This window comes from Pseudophryne corroboree, chromosome 10 (assembly GCF_028390025.1).
Source record: "Pseudophryne corroboree isolate aPseCor3 chromosome 10, aPseCor3.hap2, whole genome shotgun sequence".
Taxonomy (NCBI): domain Eukaryota; kingdom Metazoa; phylum Chordata; class Amphibia; order Anura; family Myobatrachidae; genus Pseudophryne; species Pseudophryne corroboree.
Window position 1 is genome coordinate 274,640,956 of NC_086453.1, and position 20,359 is coordinate 274,661,314.

Sequence of the window (20,359 nt, forward strand, 5' to 3'; positions counted from 1 at the left end):
CCCGCATGCTGGTACTTGGAGAACCACAAGTACCAGCATGCGGCGGAAAAACGGGCCCGCTGGTACCTGTAGTACTACCACTAAAAAAATACCCAAAAAAACACAAGACACACACACCGTGAAAGTATAATTTTATTACATACATACACACATACATACATACTTACCTTATGTTCTCACGCAGGTCGGTCCTCTTCTCCAGTAGAATCCAAGGGCTACCTGTTGAAGAAATTCTACTCACCAGATCCATGGGTCCAGGCTCCTCGGCAAATCCAGGGTTAATCCACGTACTTGAATAAATAAAAAAAAACGGTGTCCCGACCACGAACTGAAAGGGGACCCATGTTTGCACATGGGTCACCTTCCCACGAATGCCAGAAACCCACTTTGACTTCTGTCTAAGTGGGTTTCTTCAGCCAATCAGGGAGTGCCACGTTGTAGCACTCTCCTGATCAGCTGTGTGCTGCTGTCCTCACTGACAGGCAGCACACGGCAGTGTTACAATGTAGCGCCTATGCGCTACATTGTAACCAATGATGGGAACTTTCTGCCCTGCGGTTGACCTAAAGTGACGTCACCGCTGAGCAGAAAGTTCCCAGCATTGGTTACAATGTAGCGCATAGGCGCTACATTGTAACACTGCCGTGTGCTGCCTGTCAGTGAGGACAGCAGCACACAGCTGATCAGGAGAGTGCTACAACGTGGCACTCCCTGATTGGCTGAAGAAACCCACTTAGACAGAAGTCAAAGTGGGTTTCTGGCATTCGTGGGAAGGTGACCCATGTGCAAACATGGGTCCCCTTTCAGTTCGTGGTCGGGACACCGTTTTTTTTTATTTATTCAAGTACGTGTATTAACCCTGGATTTGCCGAGGAGCCTGGACCCATGGATCTGGTGAGTAGAATTTCTTCAACAGGTAGCCCTTGGATTCTACTGGAGAAGAGGACCGACCTGCGTGAGAACATAAGGTAAGTATGTATGTATGTGTGTATGTATGTAATAAAATTATACTTTCACGGTGTGTGTGTCTTGTGTTTTTCTGGGTATTTTTTTAGTGGTAGTACTACAGGTACCAGCGGGCCCGTTTTTCCGCCGCATGCTGGTACTTGTGGTTCTCCAAGTACCAGCATGCGGGGGAGGCTTGCTGGGACTTGTAGTACTGCTACTAAAAACAATATCTTTTATTTTACAACAAAGGCTATCAGCCCTCCCATCCGCAGCCCATTGGATGGGGGGGGACAGCCTCGGGCTTCACCCCTGGCCCTTGGGTGGCTGGGGGGGACGACCCCTTGATTGAAGGGGTTCCCACTCCCCCAGGGTACCCCGGCCAGGGGTGACTAGTTGGATTTTTGATGCCACGGCCGCAGGGCGCTGTATAAAAGTGACCCCCGGCTGTGGCATTATCTGTCCAGCTAGTGGAGCCCGGTGCTGGTTTTAAAAATACGGGGGACCCCTACTCTTTTTGTCCCCCGTATTTTTGGGACCAGGACCAGGCGCAGAGCCCGATGCTGGTTGCTTAAATATGGGGGAACCCCTGTCATTTTTTCCCCCATATTTCTGCAACCAGGATCGGCTCAAAGAGCCCGAGGCTGGTTATGCTTAGGAGGGGGGACCCCACGCAATTTTTTTGGCAAAAATAAGCACTTTCCCACCCCTTCCCACTGATATACATGCACGGATCTCATGGATCCCTGCATGCATCTCAAATCACGGAAAAAAAAAGCAGGTCTGTTTTTTTTTAGGACTTTTTTACGAGTTGTAATTTTTCACGGCAGTGTTTTGTGTTTTTTTGCTTTGCACTTCTTAGTAAATGACCGAGATTCATATCTAAACAGGCGTAATTTGACCGATGGTGTATTCATTCGTAATTTTTTACCTGAACTAGCAAAAAATTACGAATGCCCTCATCACTGCCGTGATTAGTGTTTAGTAAATGACCGAGATTAACCGAGATGACACTTTGAAGAAAAAACGGCATCTCGGTCAAAATCGGGAGCTTAGTAAATATACCCCATACTGTGGAGAAATCAGTTTTTCAGCGGCACCTCTTTGCTTGTATAATAATGGCGCTATCATAGCTGGTTATGGCAGCGAAGTACCGGGTGACAAGAAGCTGCCTCCTCCAGACACCCTTGCACATGCATGTCCTTCCTAAATGACACATTATATGTATCAAAAATGCAATATTTTTCTTATTTTTTATCATCAGTTATTGGGTCTTTTTCGTGTCTTTTAACGTGTTTTTTTCGACATACAGTATGTATCCTTTTTTTTTCTTCAGAAAATGAGATTGCGATAACAGGCCTAAGTTACGATAAATATCCTAATCATGTTTTCGCTAGCGATAAAGCATTTCTAGCTGCGTAGGTAGTTTTATCGCATTTCGAAAACCTAACATCAACTACTCATGCTCGGTTTTACATCCGGACATGTGCTGTGAGGTCCGCGGTGGTGTTCAGTCAAGGCGTGCAGTGGTGTGGACGGATGCGGATCTCCTCAGGCGTTTCCTCAACTATTCCAGTGGTGTTTCTCCTGTGGTCCTCTCAACTTGAAAAATGGCAGCCAAGGATTGTATGGCGGGGTTTAATTTAGTTTTGTTTGTGATGTTTTTACAGGGTGTTTGTAGGTGTTTGTAATTGGGCTGCAGACTTATGGGGGGTGTTTTTATTTGTTCACTGTTTAGTATGTATTATTGGTGCTGAATGTCAGGCCCTGCAACTTTCTTTCTAGGGGTGCAAAGTGTGATGTCTGAGCCTGCACTGTGCTTTTATTGGGCTGTTACTGCTGCAATGTGTGATATGTTTATTGCCTCATGTCTGAGCCTGCCCTGTGTTTTTATTGGGGGTGTTACTATTGTAATTAGAGATGAGCGGTGTTAGGTGCCGCGGTCCGCGGCGCCGCTCGGTCTGCTTCCGAGCGATGCTCACGGCCGCCGCACCTCCCTTCCTGCCCGCCCGGCGCCTAGCAAAGCCAGGACGCCGTGCGCGCTGAGCCGCCGGGTCCCTGGCAACGCCAGGACGCCGTGCGCGCTGAGCCGCCGGGTCCCTGGCAACGCTGGGATGCCGTGCGCGCGTAGCCGCCGGACCCTTAGCAACGGGGACACCACAGACGAACCGCGTTCCCCGTTGCGTCCTATCAATCAATACACCTGTTAGCTCTGGTCGTGCAGCAGGGCAGCTGCACGACATTACTAATTAAGTGGAGGGCTCCCTGTTATATTCTCCCTCACTACCTGGCACAGACGCCGGTGATAGCTTCCTGTATGCTGTTCCTGCCTTGTAACGTCTGTTCCTGGTCAGCTGTATCTGGTCGATCCTGCTCCCTGTGCTCCTGAGTCCTGGAGTTCTGAAGCCGGTCCAGGGAATCCTTCCTGTTCAAGTGAACCTGTTGCAGTCATCTGGGGGTTCTCGTTTGTTGGGGTTCTCTCCCGGTTTCGTGAGTAGCGGCTTCTGCCGCGTGTTGCGGCCTAGGCCGCTTAGTCCTGTTGGTACTTTTTGTATTGGTGGTTTTTGCGGAGGTTTCCGCTTTTCACTGTCCTCCCCGGAACTCGGCGGTGCCGTGTGAGGGAGTGGACAGTGATATCTTTTGTTGTTCTTTTCCTTTGGCGGCGTGCCGCACATAAATTTAGTTTTAGGGTAGTTAGTAGCCCCTAGCTTCTGTTTGCTTTAGTTAGAGGTCCCCTTGTTATTATCCTGTCTCGGTTCACGCTTTGTCTCACGCTAAGACCTGGGGGCATCGGAGTTGGGCAGACCTAATCCGCCCTTCAAACGCGGCTGCCGTGGGCCCAAGAAACCATAGTCACTCAGGCGTGAACTGACCACACGGGTAAAACAACGGAGGTAGGGTGCTAGGGTTATTCCCGTTCCCTTCCTATTTCAGCGTCACGTCCTGGTCCTCTGGACTCACTTCGCAACATCTTTCTAGTTCTGAGCATCAGGAACGTAACATTATCACCGGCCCAAAAACACAAAAAAAAAAGTTATTTGTATTTGGTGGGCTTTGAAATTCGGCCTCATGAATCCGGCAGTATTAGGACCGAATCCCAGCCAGCTTTTGGAACTAACTCAGATGGTTCAGGATCTTACTCTTCGGGTGAGATCACAGGAAGATCTTTTGCGAGCCTCCCCTAGTATGATTCCAGAACCAAAGATGCATCTACCTGACCGTTTTTCGGGTAACCGAAAGGATTTTTTTAATTTCAAGGAAGCTTGTAAGCTTTATTTTCGTTTAAGGCCCCGATCCTCTGGTACTGAGTCTCAACGGGTCGGGATTGTGATGTCATTACTACACGGCGATCCACAAACCTGGGCTTTTGGGCTAAAAGCCGATGATGTTGCCTTGCTATCTGTAGATGCCTTTTTTAAGTCCTTAGGCCTTTTGTATGATGACCCTGATAGAGAAGCGTCGGCTGAGAGCCACCTGCGTGCACTTAAGCAAGGGAAAAATCCAGCAGAGGCGTATTGTACCGAGTTTCGCCGTTGGTCGAACGACTGTGGCTGGAATAATCCGGCCCTGCGCAGTCAGTTTCAGCTCGGTTTGTCTGAAGTTATTAAAGACAGTCTCCTTCAGTACCCCGCTCCAGAGACTCTAGACAAACTCATGGAGCTTGCTATTAAAATTGATCGTCGTCTCCGGGAGTGGAGGACTGAAAGAGAAGCTAGTTTCAGGACTAGTCCATGTGTGTATACTTTCCCTGAGGACGTCGAGGAGCCCATGCAAATGGGTCTCTCCCGGCTGTCCCCAGAGGAAAGACCCAGAAGGCTAAATTCTGGTCTTTGCTTGTATTGTGGTGGCAAGGGACATATTGCACGTAATTGCCCGAATAAGCAGGGAAACGCTCTGACCAAGTGAATAGTGAGGGGGTTCACTTGGGTCTGCAGTTAATCTCCTCTAATGATTCCTTATTAGTTCCTGTAAAAATTTCCTTTGGTAGCCTCAGTTCGTTGGTGTCGGCCTTCGTCGACAGTGGAGCTGCGGGAAATTTCATGGATCTTGGTTGGGCTCAGGGTTTGGGCGTTCCACAGATACCTATGGATAAACGTATCACCATGCACGGCTTGGATGGTGGTCCGCTTTCTAACGGGGTAATCACTCACCGCACACCTCCAGTACAACTGACAGTGGGGGCCCTACATTCAGAGAAAATCGAATTTTACCTTACCCATTGTCCGGCTGTCCCCATAGTTCTGGGTCACGTCTGGCTTGCCTTTAATAATCCCACCATAGATTGGCAGTCTGGGGAGATTTCACGATGGGGTCCCTTTTGTGTTAAGGAATGTATTTCCCGTCCAGTCCGGGTTGCGGCAGTCACCCCAGAACTTATTCCTTTGGACTATCAGGACTTTGCCGACATTTTCTCCAAGGGTAATGCGGATATTCTGCCTCCTCATCGGTCCTATGACTGCGCTATTGACTTAGTTCCCGGTGCCTCTTTACCTAAGGGGAGACTATATGCCCTGTCTGGGCCGGAAACTACGGCAATGAATGATTATGTACAGGAGAGCCTAAAAAAAAGGCTACATTAGGCCCTCGAAATCTCCATTGAGTGCAGGGTTCTTTTTTGTTGAGAAAAAAGATGGGTCGCTCAGACCATGTATTGATTTTCGGGCTTTGAATAAAATCTCTGTTAAAAACAACTACCCCTTGCCACTGATTTCAGTACTATTGGATCAGCTCCGGACTGCCGTTATCTTTTCCAAGATCGATCTTAGAGGGGCTTACAATCTCATCTGAATTAAATCTGGGGATGAGTGGAAGACGGCTTTCAGCACTCAGTCGGGACATTATGAATACCTGGTGATGCCGTTTGGGCTGTCAAATGCTCCTGCTGTATTTCAAGATCTCATTAACGACGTCCTTCGCGACTTTCTAGGAAAGTTTTTGGTCGTTTATTTAGACGACATTTTGATTTACTCCGAGTCTTTAGAACAACATATTACCCATGTGCGACTGGACCTTCAGAAGTTACGGGAAAATCATTTATACGCCAAACTGGAGAAATGTGATTTCCACATCACAGAAGTGTCCTTCCTGGGGTATATTATTTCTCCTAAGGGGTTTTTCATGGAACCAAAAAAACTCCAGGCCATCCTAAATTGGGCACAACCCACGAACTTAAAAGCAATTCAACCCTTTTTAGGGTTTGCAAATTACTATAGGCGTTTTAATTATACCTTCTCTGATTTGGTTGCTCCTATAGTAGCATTGACTAAAAAAGGAGCGGACCCTTCCAATTGGTCGCCTGAAGCCATGTCTGCCTTTCTGGCCTTAAAGCAGGCCTTTGTCTCAGCTCCAGTGCTCAGACACCCTAACCCGGAGCTCCCCTTTATTGTAGAGGTAGATGCCTCAGAGGTTGGAGTGGGGGCTATCCTTTCTCAGGAAGACCCGGAGTCTCAGGAATTACACCCATGTGCCTTCATGTCCAGGAAATTCTCCTCCGCAGAATCCAACTATGATGTTGGTAATCGAGAATTGTTGGCAGTTAAATGGGCTTTCGAGGAGTGGAGGAATTGGCTGGAAGGAGCTAGGCATACCATTACGGTGTTTACTGACCACAAGAACCTGCAGTATATTGAGTCAGCTAAATGGCTTAATGCTCGACAGGCACGTTGGGCGTTGTTTTTTACTCGTTTCAGGTTTATTATCACCTTCAGGCCCGGTTCTAAGAATACAAAAGCCGATGCCCTGTCACGTTGTTTTCTTCCGGTTCACAACAACCACCTGGCTACTACCCCCATAGTTCCATCGTCTGTCATCCGGGCTGGCCTCACACAGGATTTATTTACACAGCTAGTCCAGCTTCAGCAGCAGGCTCCCAAAGTCACTCCTGCAGATCGTCTCTTCATCCCTGAATTTCTGAGAGGCACTGTTCTAGCTGAGTTTCATGATAATAAGGTTTCTGGTCATCCGGGTATCACTAAGACCTTGGAGTTAATCTCTCGCTCAGTGTGGTGGCCTAATCTTTCTAAAGATGTAAGGGAATTTGTCCGTTCCTGTCAGGTTTGTGCTCAGTACAAGGTATCTCGATCGTTGCCGGTCGGGCAACTCATACCTTTAGCCATTCCTCTCAGGCCATGGTCACATATATCCATGGATTTCGTGGTGGACCTTCCTCTTTCAGCTGGATTTCGAGTCATTTGGGTGGTAGTAGACTGTTTTAGTAAGATGGCCCACTTCATTGCTCTCCCCCGATTACCCTCTGCTCAAGGGTTGACAGTTTTATTTCTCCGCCATGTGTTCAGGCTCCATGGTTTACCCAGGGATATTGTCTCTGATCGGGGACCGCAATTCATCGCCCGTTTCTGGAAACGTTTTTGTGCCTCATTAAATATGAAACTCTCTTTAACATCTGGGTACCATCCACAGTCTAACGGACAAACTGAACGTGTTAATCAGTCGTTAAAACAGTATTTACGGCTATATTCGGCCAAACTTCAGAATGATTGGTCTGAATTTCTTCCTTTGGCCGAGTTTGCCTATAATAACTCTTGTCATTCTTCCACCAAGGAGTCCCCATTCTTTTCGGTCTTGGGCCTTCATCCTAGAGCCAATTCTTTTTACCCTCATTTTCCAGTCTCCTCGTTGACCTTAACTTCCCGTCTCAAAATGATTTGGAAAAAGGTGCACCTTGCCCTTAAGAAGGCTGCCTTCCGAGAAAAAAATTTTTCTGATAGGTTCCGACGCCCATGCACTTTTAAGGTGGGAGATAAGGTGTGGTTGTCAACCCGCAACATCAAGCTCCGACAACCCTCGGCTAGATTGGGACCCAAATTTATTGGACCGTCCCTTATCATTAAGAAGGTCAACCCAGTTGCTTTTCGGCTACGCTTGCCTAAATCACTCAAAATTGGCAATACTTTTCACTGTTCCCTTCTGAAGCAGTATTTTTCTTCCAGGAGATTCCCTCGGAAGACTTCCCAGGGTAGACATCCGGTGGATGTTCAGGGGCAACAAGAGTTCTTGGTGGAGAAGGTTTTAGATTCCAAAGTTTCTCGGGGCCGGCTTTATTTTTTGTTTCACTGGAAAGGCTATGGCCCGGAAGAAAGGTCTTGGGTCCTGGATAAGGATCTACATGCCCCTAAATTTAAGAGATTATTCTTTCAGGAATTTCCTCAGAAACCCGGCTTTATGGGTTCTTTAACCCCTGCTCAAAGGGGGGGTACTGTTAGGTGCCGCGGTCCGCGGCGCCGCTCGGTCTGCTTCCGAGCGACGCTCACTGCCGCCGCACCTCCCTTCCTGCCCGCCCGGCGCCTAGCAATGCCAGGACGCCGTGCGCGCTGAGCCGCCGGGTCCCTGGCAACGCTGGGACGCCGTGCGCACGTAGCCGGCAGACCCTTAACAACGGGGACGCCACAGACGAACCGCGTTCCCCGTTGCTTCCTATCAATCAATACACCTGTTAGCTCTGGTCGTGCAGTAGGGCAGCTGCACGACATTACTAATTAAGCTTCGCTGCAGCTATTGGAGGGCTCCCTGTTATATTCTCCCTCACTACCTGGCACAGACGCCGGTGATAGCTTCCTGTATGCTGTTCCTGCCTTGTAACGTCTGTTCCTGGTCAGCTGTATCTGGTCGATCCTGCTCCCTGTGCTCCTGAGTCCTGGAGTTCTGAAGCCGGTCCTGGGAATCCTTCCTGTTCAAGTGAACCTGTTGCAGTCATCTGGGGGTTCTCGTTTGTTGGGGTTCTCTCCCGGTTTCGTGAGTAGCGGCTTCTGCCGCATGTTGCGGCCTAGGCCGCTTAGTCCTGTTGGTACTTTTTGTATTGGTGGTTTTTGCGGAGGTTTCCGATTTTCACTGTCCTCCCCGGAACTCGGCGGTGCCGTTTGGGGGAGTGGACAGTGATATCTTTAGTTGTTCCCTTCCTTTGGCGGCGTGCCGCACATAAATTTAGTTTTAGGGTAGTTAGTAGCCCCTAACTTCTGTTTGCTTTAGTTAGAGGTCCCCTTGTTATTATCCTGTCTCGGTTCACGCTTTGTCTCACGCTAAGACCTGGGGGCATCGGAGTTGGGCAGACCTAATCCGCCCTTCAAACGCGGCTGCCGTGGGCCCAAGAAACCATAGTCACTATAGTAAGAAACCATAGTTCTGAGCATCAGGAACGTAACAAGCGGGTTCGGTTCTCCGAGATCCGATTCCCCCCGAACTTCACCTATTTTACAAGTGCAGCCTCGGATCTTCCCGCCTTGCTTGGTTAACCCGAACTTCATCATCCCGCTGTCGGATTCTTGCGAGATTCGTATTCTATATAAAGAGCCGTGCGTCGCCGCCATTTTCACTCGTGCATTGGAGATTGAACGGAGAGGACGTGGCTGCGTTCTCTCCCTGAAAAGCTCCGTAATCTGTGCTCAGTGTGCTGCAAATATCTGTGCTCAGTGTGCTGAAAATATCTACGTTCTCTGCCTGAAAAGCTCCATATCTGTGCTCAGTGTGCTGCAAATATCTGTGCTCGGTGAGCTTTATTGTGGGGACTGGGGACCACCAATATATAATTATAGTAGTACAGTACAGTAGGCCATTGCTGTATCTTGCAGCTCTGTGTCACTGCAAGTATCCATTCCATATCTGTGCTGCATTTTGTGAGCAGTATATATAGTATTACAGTGCAGCATTTTGGTGACCAACAGTATATAGTTGTACAGTAGGCCATTGCTGTATCTTTCAGCTCTGTGTCACTGCAAGTATCCATTCCATATCTGTGCTGCATTTTTGTGAGCAGTATATATAGTATTACAGTGCAGCATTTTGGTGACCAACAGTATATAGTTGTACAGTAGGCCATTGCTGTATCTTGCAGCTCTGTGTCACTGCAAGTATCCATTCCATATCTGTGCTGCATTTTTGTGAGCAGTATATATAGTATTACAGTGCAGCATTTTGGTGACCAACAGTATATAGTTGTACAGTAGGCCATTGCTGTATCTTGCAGCTCTGTGTCACTGCAAGTATCCAATCCATATCTGTGCTGCATTTTTGTGAGCAGTATATATAGTATTACAGTGCAGCATTTTGATGACCAACAGTATATAGTTGTACAGTAGGCCATTGCTGTATCTTTCAGCTCTGTGTCACTGCAAGTATCCATTCCATATCTGTGCTGCATTTTTGTGAGCAGTATATATAGTATTACAGTGCAGCATTTTGGTGACCAACAGTATATAGTTGTACAGTAGGCCATTGCTGTATCTTGCAGCTCTGTGTCACTGCAAGTATCCAATCCATATCTGTGCTGCATTTTTGTGAGCAGTATATATAGTATTACAGTGCAGCATTTTGGTGACCAACAGTATATAGTTGTACAGTAGGCCATTGCTGTATCTTGCAGCTCTGTGTCACTGCAAATATCCATTCCATATCTGTGCTGCATTTTTGTGAGCAGAATATATATTATTACAGTGCAGCATGTTGGTGACCAACAGTATATAGTTGTAGAGTAGGCCATTGCTGTATCTTGCAGCTCTGTGTCACTGCAAGTATCCAATCCATATCTGTTCTGCATTTTTGTGAGGAGTATATATAGTATTACAGTGCAGCATTTTGGTGACCAACAGTATATAGTTGTACAGTAGGCCATTGCGGTATCTTGCAGCTCTGTGTCACTGCAAGTATCCATTCCATATCTATGCTGCATTTTGTGAGCAGTATATATAGTATTACAGTGCAGCATTTTGGTGACCGACAGTAAATAGTTGTACAGTAGGCCATTGCTGTATCTTGCAGCTCCGTGTCACTGCAAGTATCCATTCCATATCTGTGCTGCATTTTTGTGAGCAGTATATATAGTATTACAGTGCTGCATTTTGGTGACCAACAGTATATAGTTGTAGAGTAGGCCATTGCTGTATCTTGCAGCTCTGTGTCACTGCAAGTATCCATTCCATATCTGTGCTGCATTTTTGTGAGCAGTATATATAGTATTACAGTGCAGCATGTTGGTGACCAACAGTATATAGAAGTACAGTAGGCCATTGCTGTATCTTGCAGCTCTGTGTCACTGCAAGTATCCAATCCATATCTGTGCTGCATTTTTGTGAGCAGTATATATAGTATTACAGTGCAGCATTTTGGTGACCAACAGTATATAGTTGTAGAGTAGGCCATTGCTGTATCTTGCAGCTCTGTGTCACTGTAAGTATCCAATCCATATCTTTGCTGCATTTTTGTGAGCAGTATATATAGTATTACAGTGCAGCATGTTGATGACCAACAGTAAATAGTTGTACAGTAGGCCATTGCTGTATCTTGCAGCTCTGTGTCACTGCAAGTATCCAATCCATATATGTGCTGCATTTTTGTGAGCAGTATATATAGTATTACAGTGCAGCATTTTGGTGACCAACAGTAAATAGTTGTACAGTAGGCCATTGCTGTATCTTGCAGCTCTGTGTCACTGCAAGTATCCATTCCATATCTGTGCTGCGTTTTTGTGAGCAGTATATTTAGTATTACAGTGCAGCATTTTGGTGACCAACAGTATATAGTTGTAGAGTAGGCCATTGCTGTATCTTGCAGCTCTGTGTCACTGCAAGTATCCATTCCATGTCTGTGCTGCATTTTTGTGAGCAGTATATATAGTATTACAGTACAGCATGTTGGTTACCAACAGTATATAGTTGTACAGTAGGCCATTGCTGTATCTTGCAGCACTGTGTATCCAATCCATATCTGTGCTGCATTTATCTTGCAGCTCTATGTATCCAATCCATATCTGTGCTGCAAGTATCCAATCCATATCTGTGCTGCATTTTTGTGAGCAGTATATATAGTATTACAGTGCAGCATTTTGGTGACCAACAGTATATAGTTGTACAGTAGACCATTGCTGTATCTTGCAGCTCTGTGTCACTGCAAGTATCCATTCCATATCTGTGTTGCATTTTTGTGAGCAGTATATATAGTATTACAGTGCAGCATTGTGGTGACCAACAGTATATATTTGTACAGTAGGCCATTGCTGTATCTTGCAGCTCTGTGTCACTTCAAGTATCCATTCCATATCTGTGCTGCATTTTGTGAGCAGTATATATAGTATTACACTGCCACTAGTCATGGCCGAGACGATGAAATGCCATCAACGTCGTCTGCCAAGGCCGATGCCCAATGTCATAGTAGAGAGCATGTAAAATCCAAAAAACAAAAATTCAGTAAAATGACCCAAAAATCAAAATTATAATCGTCTGAGGAGAAGCGTAAACTTGCCAATATGCCATTTACGACACGGAGTGGCAAGGAACGGCTGAGGCCCTGGCCTATGTTCATGGCTAGTGGTTCAGCTTCACATGAGGATGGAAGCACTCATCCTCTCGCTAGAAAAATGAAAAGACTTAAGCTGGCAAAAGCACAGCAAAGAACTGTGCGTTCTTCTAAATCACAAATCCCCAAAGAGAGTCCAATTGTGTCGGTTGTGATACCTGACCTTCCCAACACTGGACGGGAAGAGGTGGCGCCTTCCACCATTTGCACGCCCCCTGCAAGTGCTGGAAGGAGCACCAACAGTCCATTTCCTGATAGTCAAATTGAATATGTCACTGTTGAAGTACACCAGGATGAGGATATGGGTGTTGCTGGCGCTGAGAAGGAAATTGACAAGGAGGATTCTGATGGTGAGGTGGTTTGTTTAAGTCAGGCACCCGGGGAGACACCTGTTGTCCATGGAATGAATATGGCCATTGACATGCCTGATCAAATTACAAAAAAAATCACCTCTTCGGTGTGGAATTATTTTAACAGAAATGCGGATAACAGGTGTCAAGCCGTGTGTTGTCTTTGTCAAGCTGTAATAAGTAGGGGTAAGGACGTTAACCACCTGGGAACATCCTCCCTTATACGTCACCTGGAGTGCATTCATCAGAAGTCATTGACAAGTTCAAAAACTTTGGGTGACAGTGGAAGCAGTCCACTGACAACTAAATCACTTCCTCTTGTACCCAAGCTCCTGCAAACCACACCACCAACTGCCTCAGTGTCAATTTCCTCCTTAGACAGGAACGCCAATAGTCCTGCAGGCCATGTCACTGGCAAGTCTGACGAGTCCTCTCCTAACTGTGTCCCCAGTACCAAATACCATCTAGGTTCCATTTCTCTAGGCAGGCGATACCGAGAATGTACACAGACGTCAGAAAAAGACTCACCAGTGTCCTAAAAAATGCAGTTGTACCCAATGTCCACTTAACCACGGACATGTGGACAAGTGGAGCAGGGCAGACTCAGGACTATATGACTGTGACAGCTCACTGGGTAGATGTATTGCCTCCCACAGCAAGAACAGCAGCGGCGGCACCAGTAGCAGCACCTCGCAAATGCCAAGTCTTTCCTAGGCAGGCTACGCTTTGTATCACCGCTTTCCATAAGAGGCACACAGCTGACAACCTCTTACGGAAACTGAGGAACATCATCGCAGAATGGCTTACCCCAATTGGACTCTCCTGGGGATTTGTGACATCGGACAACGCCACCAATATTGTGCGTGCATTACATGTGGGCAAATTCCAGCTCGCCTAGCAACAACCGAAGTACTGGTATGTGCATTTATTTAAAAAAAAATGCTGTACATTAGAACGTGTTGCTAGGAGACAGGATGTGCGGGATGACATCGCGCATGCTGATAACGAGGCTGTTAACACTTATACTCAGTATTGGACTGAGTCAGTTGCTAGGAGACAGGACGTATGTAATGATGTCAGGCACATTGGGAACGAGGCCTGAATGCACATACCCGTACTTCGGTTGTTTCTAGGCGACGGCCGATGTACTGGTATGTTGTTGCTAGGAGACAGGACGTGCGTGAGGACGTCACGCACATTGGGAACGAGGCCTGGAATACATATACCAGTACTTCGGTTGTTGCTTGGCGACGGGACGTGCGCAGTGACATCACGCCCGCTACAAGGAGGCTTGGAGCGCACATAGGAGGCGCTCTATGTCCCTTTATTATCAATTAAAACTTTTATTTTAGTTTCTTTAAAATATTAATTGTCAGTGTCTGTTTGTCAACATTAGGTTTGGTTTGGCCATATGAATTAGGAGGCCATTATAAACAAAGTGACTTTATAAAAAGATTAAAATGAAGAAATAAATATAATTAGTAATTCTATCAATTAAACAATTAATCAAATGGAATAGGAAGTGATGTAATTAGCTAAGGCACTTAAATAGGGAGACCCTGAGCCCAGCATTCATTCCACTTTTGGATCTCTATGTATGCGGACACATAGGAGAGCTGCTGGTAAGCTATAAGGGCTATTTTTGAACCCTATTTTATTATGGTCTAATTTAAGATCTTTAGCAATGTTTTGTCTTTACTAGGGAAATAAAAGATGCTTAAGATTACTCAGTCCACATTTGGATCCTTATGTTTTTTGATATACGAAAAAGCTGCGGGTAAGCTACGATATGATAAAATAATTGCTTTATGATCTAAATACAGATCGATATTAATATATTATTGTTTTTTAATAGGGAGATTAAAAATAAAAAGTTTGATAAAGCACTTACAAGTTACCACTTTGAAGATTAATATAAATTATCAGTGAGTATTTTATTTTTTGGTTATTTGAAAAAACAAATTAATTCCTTTAAATACATATATATTTATACATACATATATCTTATTGTATGGCGGTCTCAAGTAGGAATTTCTATCAAACATTGCTAAATCGTGGAAGTCTAGGATTATTATTTTCCATAATAATTTACAGTAAGTATTAGTAGTTAGACTATTAATAGGTAAAATAATAATACAATTATTACAATTTGAACCTTTATTTTTTCAAATAGGTAAATTATGGACCATATTTTTGTGAAAATACAGCTGTTTAAAATTAAATAACTTGCTATTCATAAGTAAGTAATACTATATTAATCTGAATTTATTGTGGAGTCACTCATTAGACAATCATTACCAAATTATATGTTATTATCCTTTATTGATGTTGGAATTCAGCTCGAGAAATGTTTCTTTCTATTGAATAAACAGAAAATAAATCTGAACGATGTCAGCTAAATCTAGACACCGATATAATTATGTTTTGTGCATATACCTTCTCTTTCTTATTGTTCTTTTTATTTATTTTTATCTATAATTTTTTTATTTTTGGATCACACCCTAAGAGAACACCCCTGAAGAAGTCGCCATAAAGACAAAACGCGGTGGATGAAAACTTATCAATTTTTTGTTCTGAAAAGTTGAAAATTATTATTGTATCTTTATTGAACAACAATACATTGTGAAAATGTTTACTAATTATTTTTAATAGAAATGAGGATTTAAATTGTTTTTACTAATAAATAACAAGTGTTTAAAGAAAAGGGTGTTTTTGTATGGTCATCCTCTATTTATCAGTAACCAGATATAAATACTATAAATTACATCTAATCAGTAATCAGATACGAATACACCAAATCATGTTTTATTAAGTGCGCTCCACAGAGACATTTTTGTTATACAGGTTGAGTATCCCATATCCAAATATTCCAAAATACGGAATATTCCGAAATACGGACTTTTTTGAGTGAGACTGAGATAGTGAAACCTTTGTTTTTGATGGCTTAATGTACACAAACTTTGTTTAATACACAAAGTTATTAATAATATTGCATTAAATGACCTTCAGGCTGTGTATATAAGGTGTATATGAAACATAAATGAATTGTGTGAATGTAGACACACTTTGTTTAAATGCACAAAGTTATAAAAAATATTGTATTAGATGACCTTCCGGCTGTGTGTATAAGGTGTATATGTAACATAAATGCATTCTGTGCTTAGATTTAGGTCCCATCACCATGATATCTCACTATGGTATCTAATTATTCCAAAATACGGAAAAATCCGATATCCAAAATACCTCTGGTCCCAAGCATTTTGGATAAGGGATACTCAACCTGTATATATATATATATATATATATATATATATATATATATATATATATATATATATGTATATATATATATACATATATATATATATATATATATATATATAGTTTTTTAAATATGACTATGTGCATGCACATGTTCCGCCACTGTGTTACTTAATAGTAATGTTGCATTTGTAATTATTGTCTTTGCCGAGATGTGGATCCCCACACTGTTGATCCTACTGTTGATCCTACTGTACTCCCTGATGCTGATTATCATCAAAGATTTCAATGGCTTAGTTCAGTGGTTTCCAAACTGTGTGCCTAGGCACCCTGGGGTGCCTTGAGGTACTTGCAGGGGAGCCTTGGGTTGGTGGTCCAGGGCCAAATCAATTAATTTATGGTCAATAAAATAGGCAAAACCAGTGCTAGTGGCAAACAATCATGATATATGTAGACAAATAGAAGAAAATCCTGTCCCTTACCACATAACTGACCCTAAGGATGACATATAAACGCAATATATTTAATTTAATATTTGTTTTTGAATTCCTCAATAACAAACATTTGGCCTAGGGGTGCCTTGATAAGTTTTTGATGGTCTAGGGTGCCGTGATTCAAAAAAGTTAGGTAATCACTGGCTTAGTTGCATCATTGAACTACACTGGGTGGATTACAATGGCAGCAATGATCTGAGCTCACCACTCATGGGTTTTATTTTATATTTTCAACATGTATGTTTTTTTCCATGTTTGTTTAACATGTTTTTTTATAGTTTATTTTATTTATTGACTTTAAAAATATTTTTTTTACTTTTACTTCTCCAAAGACGATGAGCAGTGTGAGCAAGAAAAAGATTGAACTGACATACCAGGTAAGTTGTTTTTTTTTCCAACTTAATATGATTGATCCATATAAACAGGGTGCAGTTAAGGGAGACTTTGTTTGCCTGTAATTTCTTGACATCACTTTTTGGAATTCTTGCCATGCTAAATTTTGCTACTTAATTCGTAATGTATATTTCTAAAAAAGGTAAATGTGTTTGTGGGTTTTTATTTAGCTTCTCAGAAGACTTTTAGCAGTGATAAGAAGAAAAAGAAAGACGTTTTTACTGTTTCACCAGGTAAGTTTTCGACTATTTTTGGGTATTAAATGCTTATTGTGTCATATGTTGACCTGATTTAAGGTGGCTACACTCTAGAATTATGTTTGGCCAAATGTACCTTCAGAATCAATGGGACATACAGGTTTGGAATGTTGATGTTGTTGATGAAGCTGGATTTTGTATCTCCACATTCCTGACAATTTTTGCACAGTATTAGCTAATACTGTAGAATATACGAATTAGGTAACGAATTTGGCTGAAAGGGAGTATTTTGCCTTATGATATGTTTGAAGTAAGTAAGTTGTTAAAGTATTTTTTTCTTTTCATCCTAGTGAAAGATCTTACGGTAAAGAGGAATCTCGAATGCTGCTTAAGAAAAAGAAAAAAAGAAAAGCATTTGAATCTGGTATTTTTGTCCTCAACATGTGTACATAGCTATGTGTGTTTAAACTTGGGCAATTTTACTAGAGCATAATATTTTCTGAATGGCATGCTAAAGTACACTGCATCTAGTATGCTTTGAAAAAGGGGCCCACAGATGGATGAGTCTGTCTGTGGCATTTGCACCCATTAAACCTTAGAATCAAGGGCGTAGCTACCGTAGGTGTAGGCAGTGCAGCTGCTATGGGGCCCAGAGCTGAGAGGGGCCAACCTTCCCTGTCACAGTTACATGTGTTATATACATTTTTCACCATTGGGGGTACGTAGGGGTCCTTTCAAACTTTTTCCTTGGGGTCTGCAATATATCTAGGCATGCCTCTGGACCTGCTCATTGTAGTGTGGTATAACATGAACTGGAGGACATTTTAATGTTATATATTATGAACCGGGGCACTGTAATGTGGCACAATATGAACGGGGAGCACTATGTGTGGTATAATGTGTATTGGCAGCTCTGAAATGTGACATAGGGTGAACTTAAGCACTATTACCATTCATAAAAGAAACTAGGGCACTACTATGGGGCATAATATTTAATGAGGCTCTACTATGGTTCAGTAAATGAACTAGGGCACTATTATAGGACATAAAATGAACAACTGTTGCAGAGAGGAGTTTCTCTAGAAGCATTGGGACAGGGGCCCTTCAAAATGTTGCTATGGGGCCCACAAAGTTCTGGCTACGCCCCTTCCTAAAATTTAAATTTGCATTTCAAACTACAGTTCAACCTACTACCAGAAACAATTTTTAGGTCCCGGACCCCCAGCCACCTGCTTGGCACATTGCAGGATATGCTGAATTTTGGGCATATGTCTCTGCATGTGCTGGGTGAAACATTCAGCTGAAGAATTTGCATTTGACAATGCGTTTCTGGAATGGTAAATTTCCACTGATATCACAATCATTTTTTTTATTCATTTGAATAGGCACTCAAAATTTTATGAACAGTGCTTGCCGAAAAACAGATCGCTTGATTTGAAATTTTTTGGAGATTCCAAATTTTTGCTTTTTTATATTTAATAAACTGTAATTAGATTTTTGAATTGTTTTTGTTTTGTTTTTTTGTATACATTTTGCTAAATCAAGTACTAATCCAAAGAATGATTCAGATTACAATGGAATGTCAGCATCACTTGTAGAAGGTAAGTTTCAATCAATTTGAATTCATATTATTCATTATTTCATCAGAAAATGTATTTAGGACATTTTTTATATTTATTAGTTTTTGAAGAAGATCATTCAGTAAACCTTGGTGAGGAAAGCATCCTAATTTCATCTCAAAGCACTGTGGGAGAAAACAATTCAAGCCCAAAGGTGGATGAAAATCACCAAAAAATCTTTGAGTCAAAAAATGGTAATTTTTTAAACCACAATGAAGATAACTTGAGTATTGCTGCGAACATAAGAGAAGTTAATGTAATTAAAACACAACAATGTAACACTTACCCCTGAAAAACTATAATGTTCTCCTGTATTTCTCAAATCTGAGAAAAATGAGAATTCCATCAATATGGCTCAATCACAAGTTGAGGTAGATGATTCTTTTGTAACCAAGGAATGTTTGCAGTCAGGACAGTTAAGCTTTCCATATGTTCACACTAAAAAAGAAAAAGAAAAGTTGTTACGGATGTCTGAAGATATAGCTAGCATGATAGAAGAGATGCAAAAACCAAACCTTATTTTGAAAAGGGTTTATGAGCAGCAATTTGACATATTATTATATATTACCAGTTATTTATATAGCTCACACATATTCGCAGCGCTTTACAGAGAAAATATCTAGCAATATCAATAAACATATCCCCAAACAAAAAAGTCAGGCCTTGCTGGGGATGCGTAGTGATTTTAAATGATTTTACAAAGACATCATTAGAAGTTTTTCCAATAAGGAGCTAACTTTTTATGACATCTGAAGGTACATCCTCAAATGGTGTAATCACCAATGAGGAATCTTAAATCCATAGTTCACTGTAAATTTTTTTAAAGCATTCATGCTGTTCGAGTTTAAGCTGGTTTACACTCTTTTTCTTCTCTTCTATATGACAAGTTTTTGATAAAAGGGCCTTCTTCTAATTACATGTGTCGAAACTGTCCTCTGCAGGTAGATCGACCAGGTTTTACTATGTGAGCACTTTTGTCTTGTGCATAACACAAATTTGCTGTACAAGTTTAAGCCAGTTTACAGTCTTTTTCTTCTTTTCTTTATGGAAAGTTTTTGATGAAAGGGCCTACTTCTAATTACATGTGTCGAAACTATCCTCTGCAGGCAGATCAACCAGGTTATGGTAGACCAAGTCTGGACCTTTGACTTGCTCATAATGCTTATTTGATTATTACAATGTTGGAAACCATCGATAATGCTTTGTAATAGGAGTAGTTGATATATCTGATAAACATGATTGAACAACAGGATCTATATCATATATATTGTCTTTGTACAATCATTGGATTCCATTTGCAATCTTTACTAATTCAATATAGTACTTAGAAATAGGTGGTAGTTTTTTATGGGAGGGGTGGACCGTTATCAATAATTATTAGGTTTTGGTCTTGATTAAATTACTTTTGAGAGGAGTATCTTCAAGGAATAATTTGTATTGGACTAATGTTTGTATAAGAATACTCAGCTGTTAAGTATGATACATGCTGTGATCCGTTTGTGCCTGGTGAGCAGCAGCATCCCCCACAGGATTCGATTGCTCTTTAAACAACTGAATAAACAAATAGCTGAAAAGTAGTCCCTTAGTAATGATGGCCCACACAGCAAGCTACACACTTTCATTCGAAAGTAAGTGATTGTACTCTATGTACTACACTCCCCAGCAACTTACTATCACAATCCTCATGATAACTCTGGAACAACTAATGGAAATGACATCCTTGAAAAATGGGCTCATCATTCTTTAGGAAGTGTGTTTGATGTAGACAAAAACTCATTAGTCTTTATATGAATTAA

General features: G+C 42.5%; 1 long non-coding RNA gene across 2 annotated transcripts in view; it reads left to right on the forward strand.

Moving 5' to 3' along the window:
* The window catches only part of LOC134965518 (uncharacterized), a 57,121-nt gene extending 38,685 nt beyond the window's left edge, over positions 1-18,436 (forward strand). For both annotated transcript variants that reach the window (XR_010188417.1, XR_010188418.1), the window contains exons 3-5: positions 16,687-16,731; positions 16,918-16,980; positions 17,295-18,436. This is a non-coding gene — a long non-coding RNA (uncharacterized LOC134965518). The remainder of the gene's footprint in view (positions 1-16,686; positions 16,732-16,917; positions 16,981-17,294) is intronic.
* The last annotated feature ends 1,923 nt before the right edge of the window (positions 18,437-20,359 follow it).